The sequence below is a fragment of the Gasterosteus aculeatus genome, chromosome 12 (assembly GCF_964276395.1).
Source record: "Gasterosteus aculeatus chromosome 12, fGasAcu3.hap1.1, whole genome shotgun sequence".
Lineage (NCBI taxonomy): Eukaryota > Metazoa > Chordata > Actinopteri > Perciformes > Gasterosteidae > Gasterosteus > Gasterosteus aculeatus.
Window position 1 is genome coordinate 4,010,446 of NC_135700.1, and position 14,619 is coordinate 4,025,064.

Consider the following 14,619-nt stretch of genomic DNA (forward strand, 5'->3'; position numbering starts at 1 on the left):
ATGACAACCTGAAGCTGTTCGGCAATCTGCTATCTGCCTCCATTTTGTGTTTTGTCCCTAAAATACAATGTACATCTTTCTTTGTGTTGAGATGACTGTGTACATGCTGCACTGTACCTGACCACAGCATCACTAGATGTGTGAGGAGTTTGTGGCCGATCTGTCTTGTACAGCAGGCTCAGACTCTAAATCTGAATAGCTGTTTATTTCATAAGTACACCCAACACAAAATCCAGTGTGAATCAGAAACAAAATTATTCAATGAATGGAGCGTCAATGTGCTTGAACCTGACAGTCTGGCGTTATTTTAAAGGTATATTTTGCAGTAATTCCGTCATCAAATCCGTTCAGCTCGGGGATTGGCTGAGACCTCCACAAGACACACCCCCTGCCCAATTACCTGTTTCCTGCCCATCACTACTCCCGTCCCTAGCGCACACGGTCAAAGGGAGTTTAATGCAAGTAGGAAAGCTTTTACGATTCTGTTTCTTCACAGATGTGTTCAGTGTCTGAGGTGCAGACACATGTTCCGGTAATGACCAGGCAATTCTGAATTTAAACTCAAACTATAAATATCATATATCATCACATGATCACTTTATCCTCTGGGGCATTGATTGAAAAATTATCACTAGCATTTAGATTCTTAAGCCCAAAATGTGTGTTGATGGGGTTAAATCGTTGACCTCAGAATTCAAATGAGTTCATCCTTCACTGCCAGTGTGTGTTTCTTCCAAATATGATGGGTTCCCTCAAGGTGTTGTAAGAACGCTTTGTACAAACAGAATCCAGTCTTTGCCTGCCAAGAGGTGTAAAAACTACAATTTAGGTGAGTTGCTGTCTGTCTTTACATTATTAATAGGTAAATGACATGTTGTGACTGACCAGTTAGAACAGCTCTATTTCCTCCTCTCATTCATGTAATTATACTACATCCACTGGTTTGTATTAGCAAATGAAACATGTGTAATTAATTCTCACAATACTCAGGCTGAAAGGAGCCACTTCATATTTAACACACATGAACAACCCCTCCCCATTCACTGTTTCCCAGACGTAAATATGCTACATAGTGCACAGCCTCAAACAAGGTTAAAGCCTGATTGTTCCCACAGACGACTAGTATGAATATGAGTAAATTGAATTTAGCTCCAGTTGTTTGAGTGGCCTATCTAGAAAAAAGTTTTTCTGAATGGCCACACAAGAATATTCATAGTGTGAAGGTAAGTTGTAGAAGAAGTGGAACGTCCACACATCGGGCTCACTGTGTGAGGCAGATTGCTTGGGGTGGGGTGCAGTGTTCCCTCAGCTATCTGTTCGTCCTGAGGAAATTCCATCCACTTATATGCGATTCAGGAGCAAACATGTCCTCAAAGTGAATTCAAAGAAATGAGAAAAAAAGATTGTTGCGTGTGTTGCCGTCAAGGTTTGCAAAATATTGCTGGTAAATTAATTTATCATTTTTAACATGTTGTGTGACATGAGTCAGTCTCAGATGATACCAACCAATGGAGGAGAAACCTCCATCGCGTGGCTGCTTTGAATAAACTCTATGGATGTTCTGAACTGTTGACAACAGATCTTATCCTTAGTGAAAGAAAGTGACACCGGAAGAGTGACGACACAAGTCAGCTACCTATAAGTGAACGGGATTAGCAGTGGATGGTCCAGGAGCACCTGGTTGACCTGCTCTATACTGAGTGGTCTCACGTTCGTTTCCATACTGTGAAACTCTTGAGGTGTTTTTATTATCTTGATCCGCAGTCAAAATGAATTAATGTTCTCAGTTCTTGTGGAATCATGTGAACAAATCATTAACACAAAGGATTGACGGGGAAGTTCTCCAGTATTGTAAATCCACTTAACAACATTATTATTGTTATTATTATTACAGTTAGTGGGGGTTTTTTCTTCAAAAAACACAATTTGCAGTGGGTTTGTTCCCTGAAAAGGCCAGTTAAAATAAAAGACGGGTTACCACAGTGTCTCGCCACATGAACAGTGACAGCACGTCACCAACAATGTTCTAGTGTCTGAATACTTTTATGCAACTTGTACATGAACAAGAAAGGCCAGCGTGAGAAAATATTAAGTGTCTTTTTCTGCTTCTTTCCTCTATTTTCAGCTGAAATCCAGAGAAAAAGGCAATTGAACTGGTGTTTTTTTTCAAAAGCAGCTGGGCATCGGGTAGCTCTGCATCAACCTCCAGCAAAACCTCCTTAAAGGCATCTTTCACAGCAGAGCCCTTTTAAACAACGCGTCTGTGGAGACTAGTCCTCAGGAAGAAAAGGCAAAATGGAAATGAAAACAACAGGATTCAAAAAAACAGAATGCTCCATATACAAGATTGAGAAATAAGGAAATGACATTGACAATGCAGGAGAAAGAGTGTCCTGCTGAGTGGATCTGCCAGAGAGAGAGAGAGAGGGAGAGGGAGAGTTATTAAATGAGGTTGTGGGTTTAATAATGCACACGGGGCAGCTTTAGTGGTCAGTTGCATTGGGCACTGACATTTACAGTCTGGGGAGGGAGTAGAAGACGTTTACCACCCACCGGGGTTCTGTCCACAGCAGGGGGGGGTGGACCTCTGCGGTTTCCTGGGGTCCAGCTCAAGAACACATCATGAATAACCCCGGAGTGGGTGCAGAAGTATCCACAGGAGCATGCATTTAGTTCATTTGCAATCTTCAACCACACTGAAGAACATTGATCGGGTGTATTAGTCAGTATGAGACAAAGAAGATGGTTTTCTTCTCACCGTGGCAGGTGGAATTAAACAACAAATCCTCTTGTGTGGGCCAGAGCTCCAACTGAAACATTTTTTTGCATACTTTTTGAGATCCAATCACACCTCCGGTCTGGACTTCGATCGCATCCAAGCAGTTTACATTGTGTTTCACACACAAATTGAAATCGAACCACCGCGAGTGCTGTGATTTGATTTCTGTGAGGGGAAAGTAAATGATGAAGCGAGAGTAAGACGCTGGAAAAGACGCCCATTTTGCAAGTGTGAGAGAGAAAATGTGCAACTGATCATTCAAGGGGCAATTTGTAATGAATGACTAGGAATACCCAGGATACCAACCCTTAGGGGGGGTTGGCACTTGGCTGCCTGGGGAGACAGACAGACTGGAATTCAGCCAGTACCAGGACCCACAGAGGACAGGTGGACCACTAGGTGTAACCTCAGTAACAGCAACAACAAGTGGGCTAATCCAACGGGGAGTCGGGGCAGTGCCCCGGAATCAGAACCCTAGGGATCAGACCCCCGTATTGGGATTTGTACTCCCTGGATTCAAATGTACTTTCTAAATTCTCACCTTCTTAGTTATCTGCACAGATGGCAGAACGTCTCTATAATGTCTCTCAATGAACAAATGCTTTTAGAAGACAGTAAGGCAGCGGTACCTGCATAATAACTTATAACTCCCAGCTTTTTGATGCTGTTAATTTAAATCACTACAAAATATTGTATATCAAAGTCCCACATCTTAAATATATAAAACTCTGGTTTTGACTTGTGACGACTTACGAATGCATTTATTTAAAACAAACTGAGTAAAGTATATCATAAGCACACTGAAAGAAGTACCTTGCAGTAGAAAAGGAACTTAACATATTTGACATTTAACTTGTTCTTTGTTGTTGAAAATATTAAAAATGCTGTGAAAAATCATCAGCTTGGCATCATAATCTGTTGATGCATGCACTGTTTCCTTGCAAAGGTAATGTGCAGTTTGTGAAGACAAAAGATTCCTCATTACAACCCAACCGTATTGCTGAGTGCGGCTTCTTGTGATGAAACTGTTGCGCGTGACTGGGACAAGCCATTCTGTACAGCTGCTCCCTTATTACGGCAGCTGGAGCTCAAATTGGCAGATTTATTAACTAATCATACTGTGGTGATTTCCATTCTCGGGTGTCGGTGGTTGGTTTATTTTGCGCTATGGTCTGTGATGGGCAAAATTACAAATGAAATGGGTCGTCTCGCTCAGCGTTATTTGAAAGTTTGCTTGCTAACAAATAGACATTAGCTACACATCAAATCAGTCAAGGGAATCACTGTTGAAATGAGCATGTTGTCAAAATCAGCTCATGTTTACACCATGTCCGGGGCTCCTCCCACCGGAGGGAGGTTGTAGGTTAAAATACGCCAACAGCCGTGTGTCCAAAGCAAATTTGGTTATTTCATAATGAGCACAGAGGAGTATGAAAATGAATAGGATTTAATAGAATTGAACAAAATTCAAAAAAAGAAATCCACAAAAATGTTCTCTCCAATAGTATTTAAAGACTATTTTACATTTGGTGCTGAAGGTCCATGTGGTTACACTGGCACACCTTCTGTGTCCATGAGCGATGGGTGGGCGTGTACATGGAAATGGGCTGGTGAGTGAGAGAGGGACTGAATGTGTGAGTTGACAAGTTGCTCTGCAGAGGTGGGGGACTGTGTCTTTTAAAAGGGAAATGTCCAATATTGACCCAGAACCAGAACCAGATCTCATGCTGAGGTAAGACCTTCAAGCAGGATTTTGGCTTTGAATTTGCTCAGCTCTGCATCGAGGCCACTCCCCGGCCCCCCACATGGTGAGGAACCTGTGTCCTAATCAGGTCCTCTGAATCTCTATTCATCGGAGGGCCCTCTGTCTGTCTCCTGTTTTGAAAGCTTAAAGTTAAGCTGCGATGATGCACAACTGTGCTCCCCTTTGAAGTTATTGAGGCTACAGCACCTGCGGTTGAATTGAATATGTGACCAGAAAACGGATGGGTTCTTTGACCTTCAGCGCAAAACCACCTCCTCAATGATGAACTGTATATTTGGCTGTTTGCCATCGACCCAAAACGTTCGCATTGTCCTTCCTGGAATACCCGCAGCAGCATGTGAGGACAAGGGCATGTTGTTTCAGTGTACTCAACTGCTCACAACAAACCTCCAACATTGATTCCTCAAGCTGCGGCAGTCAAACCCTTTTTGGAATCATGGGGGGAGGCTCAAAGCTCGCCCATTAGGCTCTCGCTACGACGGCGGACCATCTCCTACAAAAACTCTGGCTCATTTGTTAAGACAGATTGGATTTCAAAGCGGTGGGTGGGAATACGTTTCATTGTGTTCCCAGCAAGGCCCTGATTGGTGCCCATGTGATACTGCAACCTTTTAATGGAGCCTTATCAGCGACAGTTAGAGCCCTGCAAGGAGTCTGTGTAAAACCGCTGTTTGCCTACAATCAGCATTGTGTTTAATAAAAGTGGCTGAATATTAAGTAATCTTTTGATCTTACTTTCATTAAGGCACCCCAAGTGAAGCAGATTCTACCTGACAAATGAAGCCCCCCCCTCTGTCCCCGCCCACCAGCCTGAGTCTTATACTCATGAGGGAAATGCGCAAGGACTCAAATTTAAAGATAACATAGAGCAAACTGCTCTAATTAAGCCTTGTTTTCGAGGCAGCAAACTTTTGGAAGGGATGTTTTTTACGTTTTCGCTCTATTGTGGTCGCTAGGCTGCGAATTCAACTGAATTTACACAAAGGCGACACACACACACACACACACCTCCATGGAGTAGTCTTTTTTTTTTCCACACCGCCAGATTTACTCCTGTAGTATTTTAGAACATGTCATGTAGGACAGCATTGCACCTTCCGGTGGGAGTAGTATTTCATTCGGTGATGGCATGTGCCCAATTATTAGTTCCTCCACACAACCTCAAAGGCTTCTCAGTCCATATGTTTCACCATAAACAAGCCACCGCACCAGTACTTACAGGGTGATGCATGATCTTTCCCAAAAGGCCAATAACGCGCCACACTGTGGGTTACATTGTGATTACCTTTTCACCATACTAGAGTATGTGCATTGCCTCCGTGTCACGTGTGGTGACGGGATCCTGTCATGCTTACAGCTCTCACATTAAACACGGAGAGTTTGATTAGTCAACAGAATGTCTGCGATCCCATTGCCTCAGCTATACCGCATTAAATTCTTTACCAAAGCAATACAGGGACACATTTAGGTCATACCGAATAAATTTTATTCTTCTTTGGCCTCATTATAGTATACCCTTAGCTCATAAACAATGGACCGAATACATGTTCACCTGTTCACTCCCCCATTAGCTCCGCATAATGCCTACTAATTATGTTTGTTCATCTATAAGCCTTAATTATGCTGGGAGATGATAATTAGCCGGACTAGAATAGATGCATATGTTTCCTGGCATTACCTGGCGGTAATAATAGCTATTCTCATCCCTAAGGAGAGCCCAGGAATTTCCATGTAAGGAAATTGATTAAGTGCTAATGCACATGAAAATGTGTTTTGACGAGGGTGAACAGGAGCACTGCAGGATAGCAGGTCATGCCAATGCGACATCATACTTATGGCATGTTTCATGCTACCACACTACCACCTGCTTGGTTAAAAGGTCAGCGTTAGTGGCCTCAGAAATCTGATCCTGTATTATGGTAGGACTGAATGAAGTAACAAATTCAAGTGAAGTAATACATGCGTAACAATAAATATATCAATGTTTGTCGGTGGAAACTGTTCTATGTGTAGAGAGTGAAGGGTTAATGATGTATGGATGTAATTAGAACTTCCCACGTTTGAGATGGTAATATCATAATATGGTTTATGAATATGGATGTATGTTGAATAAGATATATTTACGTGCTCAGCTCGACGTATTTTTCCCTCCCAATATTGTGCATGTGAGTCTGAGAGAAACTTTTAAGGAACTTAAGGAAAATAATATTTTTGCTTCCTTTGTTTTTCTGCTCTGTTCTTACAAGGACATAATTTGTATATCCTGTAAATATAGTGTTTCATGAACAACAAAATATTATTATTAGAAAAAAGGAACAGCAATTCCTAAACAATTTATTTAACATTTTGCATACGTTATACAACTTTATTGCTAAACTTTTTCTTTGGGATCTATTTGGTTTTTTGGTGATGTCTTGTTGTCTTGTTTTGAGGGAATTAAGTTGATGAAAGACTATGGGTACGGTTACCATATAAGAACAGTGCTTTACGCCTCTCCGAACCCCCCCAGCGGGTAAGATTGGTGGGCCTTTGCACTGCTGGCTTGTTATTATTATTTTGCCTGTCCAAAGGCAGCTCGTTTTTAAGGTGTGTGCGCACACACAACATCACTTGGCGGACCTTTTAATTAAGTGTGGGCTCAACAAACGGCTGCAATACGCCTGCTCCCCCGATGGGGTATGAGATGCTGTGCCAGGGGAGAGCTAAATATTCAGGTGTGAGCTGTTCGAGGTTCCTGCTCTTCCTCTGGGAAACCTGCAGTTGAGGGAAACAACACAGATTCACTCACTCGCACACTTTTCTAGGCCATCTATAATGCATTTAAGGATTGGAGTCGAAGACACACCCAAGGATTTACGCGAGCAAGTGTGCACACACAGATAGAGATTCACACCTCTGTGCACACAGAGACTCTCCTTCACCTGACCCCACAACACTCACCTTAATGTCTCTGTCTCTCCCAGGCGGACATTGACACCATCACATATGCAGTCTGCAGAGAGGCAGTCCCATGCTGCTCAGGGCTCCCTGGCAAAGAGGAGAAGGTTCCAGGGTCAGCACCCCTGGGACATGCCGAAGCTCAGCTGCATAGATGAAGGTCATTTTGGAGAGATACAGGTGAGATGTGAGATGGGGGGGCGGTGGATATAGTTAAAGGAGAAGGGTACACAGGAGAAATGCCAGCAGACAACACAGGAAAATGAGTGGACATCAAAATGTCGGCCAGTGGCAATCAGCTTCCCTCTGCTGTTTAACCAGCGCAGAGATGCTCATACGTTGTGTGTTCAATCCTGTAAATCCGCCCAGATTAGTACAGGTATTAAAAACTAATCGAGTAACCCTTGACTGAGTAAGACATGGGCAGGTTGTTGTTTTGGGCATTGGCTTTATCTTTCTAACACTCTAACATTTTTTCACAGGGCTTAAGCAAAAGTTGCAAAAACCAGAATAGTCTGGTTCTTCCGCTCTGTCCGAACCGATTTAACTCAAACTATCATATTATGGCCTCCGGTGCAAATGTTTAGAATGTTTGCCAAGCTAAAACTAGAATTTGCTCCATATTGTCTTCTGCGCTATGGCTACATGTGATGATGATGCCGTTGCACATCGTGTGACTTGGGGTAAGTCTGTTAATTACCTAACGTGTTAAAATGCAGGACATATTATTATATGTGAGAGGTTTAAAGAGCCCAGGGTCGAGGAGATGGGAAGTGGCTTCATATTTGTTTTCCGTTTTGCTAATGTGTTCAGCCAGCGGTCCAGGTGCCCAATTTTTGGTATGGTCTCTTCACAATTAGCATACGTGGAACACGGCGTGTGATTCTGCTTTGCATGTTCTAAATGGAGCACCCTCGCCTTAAATTGCAAAAAGCTCTTAACCAGATTGTGTTAGAAAAAGCGCTACTCCTCATTTACACCTCATTTACACATAATTTGTATAAACCAAGAAAAAAAGTGACAGGATTCTTTTGTCTTTTTGTTGCTATGTGTTTGTGTGGATTCTGGAAATTAACTATTGGCAAACAAATTCATTGTCTCCGTCCCGAAACACAGTAACATGTGCACTGAGACAACAAAAGAGGTTGTGTTTTCCAAAGAACCAAATAAGAGTTTACACATTGGCGCTCATATAGGTAGTAGATGTTTGAACAGATTTGTTCACATATTTCTTCAACTTGTAGCATTGACCACATTTCCTGCTTTCTTTTCAGAGGTACACTTGACATGTCGCAGGAGTAAAGTGCAATTGGTCTGCTAGTATACCGTCCTTTTTACCTATTGGATTTGCAGGCTAACAGCGTTTTGTGTTGGCTATACAGTATAAACCTATTTAAACATTATCCTGATTATTTAAGTCAAAAGTTAACAAAAGAACAGGAACCCTTTATGCGTGAGGGCCAACGAACTTAAACTAAAACGTGATGGCGTCAAACTGCTGTCTCACATGTCGTCCTTTCTGAAATACCATCAATTATTTTACTATGAATTTTTACATATTGAAGGTCAAGAGGTAAATGGCCACAATTTTAGCATACAATTATTAAGTAATCTGCTCAATAGAACTATTTGGTGAATTATTTCTACCAACAGTTAAGTAAAATATCACAGTAAGGACCCGATATAAAAAGGGACATATAACAATTATTTTCTTATTTTTCATTTCCTCTAAGGAACTTTTCCAATTGCACATGTGTACTATTCCCATGCATTGCATGTTTTAGTTGGGTTTTTTTCTGTGGATCTTTTGTTTACTATGAATTCGTGGGTCCCTTTCTTGCAGCATAGTTTTTACTCATTTTTCATTTTAAGATACAATACTTTGAAATGTGGGTAACTGCCTTGGCAAGTAGAAAATGCAGCATAAGCCACAAAACAGTTTTACCAGATAAGTCAGTTGTGTTTGAAACACATGTGTCATTTGACATTGGTTCAAAATAAACACGTCCAAATAACAAAATCAAATGTGCATAGAGCAATAATATTAAAATGATCCTTGCTGCTTTGTTTAGTTTTATATACTTTAACTAGTTCTGTTATTGTAAGATGTCTAGAGAGTGAACAAAACTTTTGTAATTTCCTTTGTTCACTCTCAGCCCTTGTCAGTTGTGTTTTTCCTTCTCCCAGCACACAGATGTGCCTAATTTATGTCCCTGTTTTCCCCACCTTTGTCCTGTCTTGGTGATAAAGGACTTTGCATTTTCTGGAGTTGGAGAATTGGAGTTTGGAACTGAACTCATGGTTTTTCCACAATCACCTCTACCTACAGCAGATTGCTTTGTGTCTGCAGAACGTGTGGCCTTGATGAGCCACTAGGATGGTAAGAAAGTGGGGCAATTCCTCATGTGCATAATATGCAGGTGGTATGGAGAGAGGGCAGCAACAAAGCACGAGCACAAGTCGAGGAAAGAAAGAGCAAAGTGGTTGAAAAACCCTCTTACCCAGCCTAAACACACCAACGTCATTCTCAGCCAGCCAACAGAGAAGAAAGAGCCAAAGCACCACAGCTCAGCACAGAGACATGGAGCTTTCCACTTTGTGAGTAACCCTCTGTGTGCACAGTATCTGCGCGAGTGTAAAGAAAGTTGAGTTGGCTGTAGGACATTATTTAGCTTTTACTGGAAGCATCTCTCTGATCTGGCTGAGAGAGAGGAAGAGGGCCACAGCCAACGGGAGAGGTAACCCCTAATTGACACGGTCGGTTGAACCGTGGATACGATCTAGTCCTGGAACCTTTATTTAGATCCATTAAATTCCTGAGCTGAGAGGGGCTGCCACTCAGAAGTCAGTCATTGCAACATCTTCCTTTGGCTGTTCATGTTGGAGAGCAGCAATTCCAGAGAATGGCTTTCACATGGAGACAATTGGATGTTAGATGCAATCTGACAAAAAACTCTTGAAATGTTTGATTGTGCCATCCAGCGAGACATTCAGCCCGATATTCCACAAAGTTCCTTCTTTGAACTCACAGCGAATGGATCGACAGTTCCAATTCGGAGCAATTGTCCTGCTGTTTGTGTTTCCAATTTGAAAGCACGGATTTTACGATGGATTTTGTAATATATGCACCCTAGCAGCAGAAAGACTGCTTTCAAACACATTTCTCTCTTTATTTGAACTTCCATCACCCAGGACCTCAAGTGGGAGCTGAACATCAGCTCCATTAAAAAGAAGGCTCAGCAGAGGTTGTTCTTCTTGAGGCAGCTGAAGAAATTCAACCTGCCGAAGACGATGATGGTCCACTTCTACACGGCCATCATGGAGTCCATCCTCTGCTCCTCCATCACCGTCTGGTACGCTGCAGCCACAGCCAAGGACAAGGGCAGGCTGCAGCGGGTCATCCGCTCTGCAGAGAGGGTGATCGGCTGCAATATGCCGTCCCTGCAGGACTTGTTCGCTTCCAGGTCTCTGAAGCGAGCCAAAAAGATGGTAGCCGACCCCTCGCACCCCGGACAGAAACTGTTTGTGCGCCTTCCACCTGGCAGGAGGCTGAGGTCCATCAGGACTAAGACCTCCCGCCACACAAACAGTTTCTTCCCGTCGGCAGTCGGGCTCATCAACAGAGCCCGGTCCCCCACTGCCTGACTATAACACTCCACCGGTCACTCCCCCTCATACTGCACATGTCACTTTAACTGTCATTTCTCACTCGTCAATTTGTCGTCACTCGTCACTTGTTCGCTAGTGCACTTTAACTTTTTAAATATTTTTAACTTTAACTTTATTCTCTTATTTGATACTAACCTATAGCTCTATTCTACTAACCCATAGCTTTAGCATTTCATTTTATTTTACTTTATTACTTGTGCACTGCTGTCTTGTTGTCTATTGTTACACTGTTTACTGTCACGTACCAACCGCCAAGTCGAATTCCTTGTATGTATGACATATTTTGGCAATAAATGTTTCCTGATTCCTGAAATGTCTGCCAGGATATTTTTGGTGGTGCATCGGACGTCTGTGTGCGGGTCAATGGTGTGCCAACAACACTAGTGAAGGTTCAGGACATCTATATGTTCTTGGCAGTAAAAACACATTTGTTCTGCAAGATGGTCATGAGAAAGTGAGACGTTACAGCTACATTCTATTTTGTTCTATGAGTTTATACTGATCAGAGGAATATTAATTGCTAACTCCCTGTCTCCTGGCTCAGAAGAGGCGGAGTGCTACGTACCGGTGCTGTAGCTGACTTGATGGATGCTGCACCTTCATTGCTGCATTTAGTGAACTTCTCTTGACTTTAAAAGCAATTTAGCAACACATAATAATTAGTTGTGAGACTCGATCAGATTTCCCGACTGTGTAAGCGAGCAAAACCAACACTGACATATTTTGGCTTGGTATGCAACACGGTTCTATTCAAGCCTTCCAGTACAGCGGCTCCATACTACACAACAAGACCTTCACTTCTCCTGCAGTGCGTCCATGATGGATTCGGTAGAGCTTTTCCTTTAGTCAATGCTTGTGTAGCCTTGAGATGCTTCCTCTCTGCGGTATGGGCAGCTACGTCAGCCCGCCGGCCCAGCAGCAATGAACCTGGAACCCACCCTGGTGTTCTTTGGTTATGGCCGTGCAGCAAAGTGAAAGGTTTCACTGATACAGATTGATGTGCACCGACAACTAAAATTGGAACACTATACTACTAGCATCTTGGTCAAATGAGTCGTCGACAAAAGGAGAGAGATGCCGATAAAAAAGACAACAAATCAAATTCCAGCCCACCTGGATGGTTCCCTGAAGAGCAGAGACCTTTTTGAACTACACCACCTACGTTGCAGCATAGAGCACAGATCCCCTTCACACACACTCAGCCATCCAAAGACCCCCTTAAGCACCCACGCAGCACCGAGCGTCGTCCCTCACCCCAAAAAACAAACAAAAACCAGCTTCCCGAGCATCCGGCATTTCATGGCATGAGCGCGGCGCCAAAACACGCAAGAGCCCCATCTTTGTTGACTTGTTAACTTAGAAGTCGGAGCGTCTTTGATCAGCGGGATCACATCTCAGAGGGGAACGTGATTAAAATTGACATTCCGAATGCCTAAGAGCTCCGACAGCAGGGCAGATTTTCCACGCAGTGTGAAGTCGTAAGCTCATAAAAGACATACACCAGTGACTCAAACCATGTAGCCCGAGCCCACTATCATAATACAAAACTCTTTTCTCTCTCTCTCTCCCCCTCTCGCTCTCGTGCCCTCGCTCCTATTCTCTCGTACACATGCTGGCTTTTTATTCTCCTTTTTCCACCGCTGGTTGAATAAGCGCTTCGCTGGATGACTTTCAAAGCTACTTGTTCCACTTTCTTCCATTTATGCTAATTGGAATGCAAATATACAGGTTCCATTTCTAAGCCGTTGCTTTAAAGAGAGGGTGTGAGGCTGAGCGACAGCCTATTGACAACCACGGGCTCGCCACTGTGAAACGCGCTGCAGAGTCAGAGAGAGATTGCCAGGGACAAGGAGTTGACAATGGCAACAAAGGACAACCAAATACGTTATGTCTCATCTCGACTGAATAACATTTAACACCGTGGGCTCGAGCAGGGAGTCTTTTGAGAGGCATGCATGTGCCAGGCCGAACAGAGGGCTCTTTTTCAGTAGGTGCAATGTTCAGTGTGTGCACGCCTGCCTAATCTCTTGAGTCACACAGGAGCACGGAGCAGCGGCTTCAATGGACTGAGTAAGCCCCAAAGCCGACGTTGATCAAATGACTTGCCCAGCTCAGTCCTCTTAACACACGCTTACTTGCAAGGCCATACCTCTCTAAAGTGACAGTATGTATATCATACACCGAGGCATATTCTCATTCAATCCAGCGAAGGTGAGCACATGTCAGGTGCTCAATGAGGCAACGTCCACATTTCTCTCAAGGCTAGGTGGGGGATGTGCGGTGAAATATTTAGTCCCTTACTGTGCATTCTGTTCCATTCTTGGACGTTTATTGCTGTCACAATGTACCATCTTCATTATCATGGCTGAGGGTTAGGCTTCACAATAACAATTTCAGCGTGAGGTGTGTGTGTGAACACAACGCTTCATTCAGCGAAAACGTTTTGACTTTGTGCCAAATTTTTTACGAAAACAAAATTGTCTTACATTGAAACAGCCCTTGCTGCAAGCATCCAGCAATCTGATCCGATTAGGTGATGTTATAACGAATTACTGGTACCTAGTAAATGGATTGACTCACATCTTCACTTAATCCCGCTGTACATGCTGCAATCAAGCAATGCCCCTCCCACTTCCTGCTGCTTCGCTAATCTGCTATTCACAACATTAATGTTAGTTCACAAATGTGTACTGGACTTAAATCTAGGTAGAAATGCTAAATCAGAAACCCTTTCATGGAAAAGTTTGCCCTTAGGAGGTGATTTGATGCATAATAATAAAGATTGCAGGAGTTAAGTGGATTCTAAAAAATGGGACCAATGGTTACTCAAAAAAAGTGACAAATAATATAATTGAGTAGATTTCAATTGCTAAAACCTTGAGTAAAATGTATTGAAAAAATTAATTAAATCTGAGATATTTATAAAATCCAAATAAATTTCACAAGGAAAATTGATGTTTACTTATCAAAAGTAATTTATAATGACTGGATATTTTGGTGAAATTGACTTATATTTACTGAGTATTTGAGAGAAATTAATTTATACTTGCTGAATATTTGAGTGAAATTGAGTGTTATATACTACTAATCTTGGTAAAATTAAATAAGTTATTTCAACTCACATTTTAGTTAATTGTTGCCACAATTTTTCTATGTCTAATTCACAATTCATGCATTTGTAACAGTAAACTTAACACATCATCATACAGCAGGTTAAGCTTTATTTGTGCAAATTTCTATAAATACATACAGGAAAAGCTGCATTAAATGAGCATGGTTTATTTACATTTGAACAACACAAATAAAGCAGCATAAACACTAGATAGCAACACCAAAACTGAAAAAAACTGAAAGAGCCAAACCTAAACTTCTCAATGTGAATCTTAAATATAATTAACATGCATTGAACAAACAGTAACAACAATTCCCATTTTTTCTCCAAGGGTCAAAGGTTTGAACAGTCCAGCTC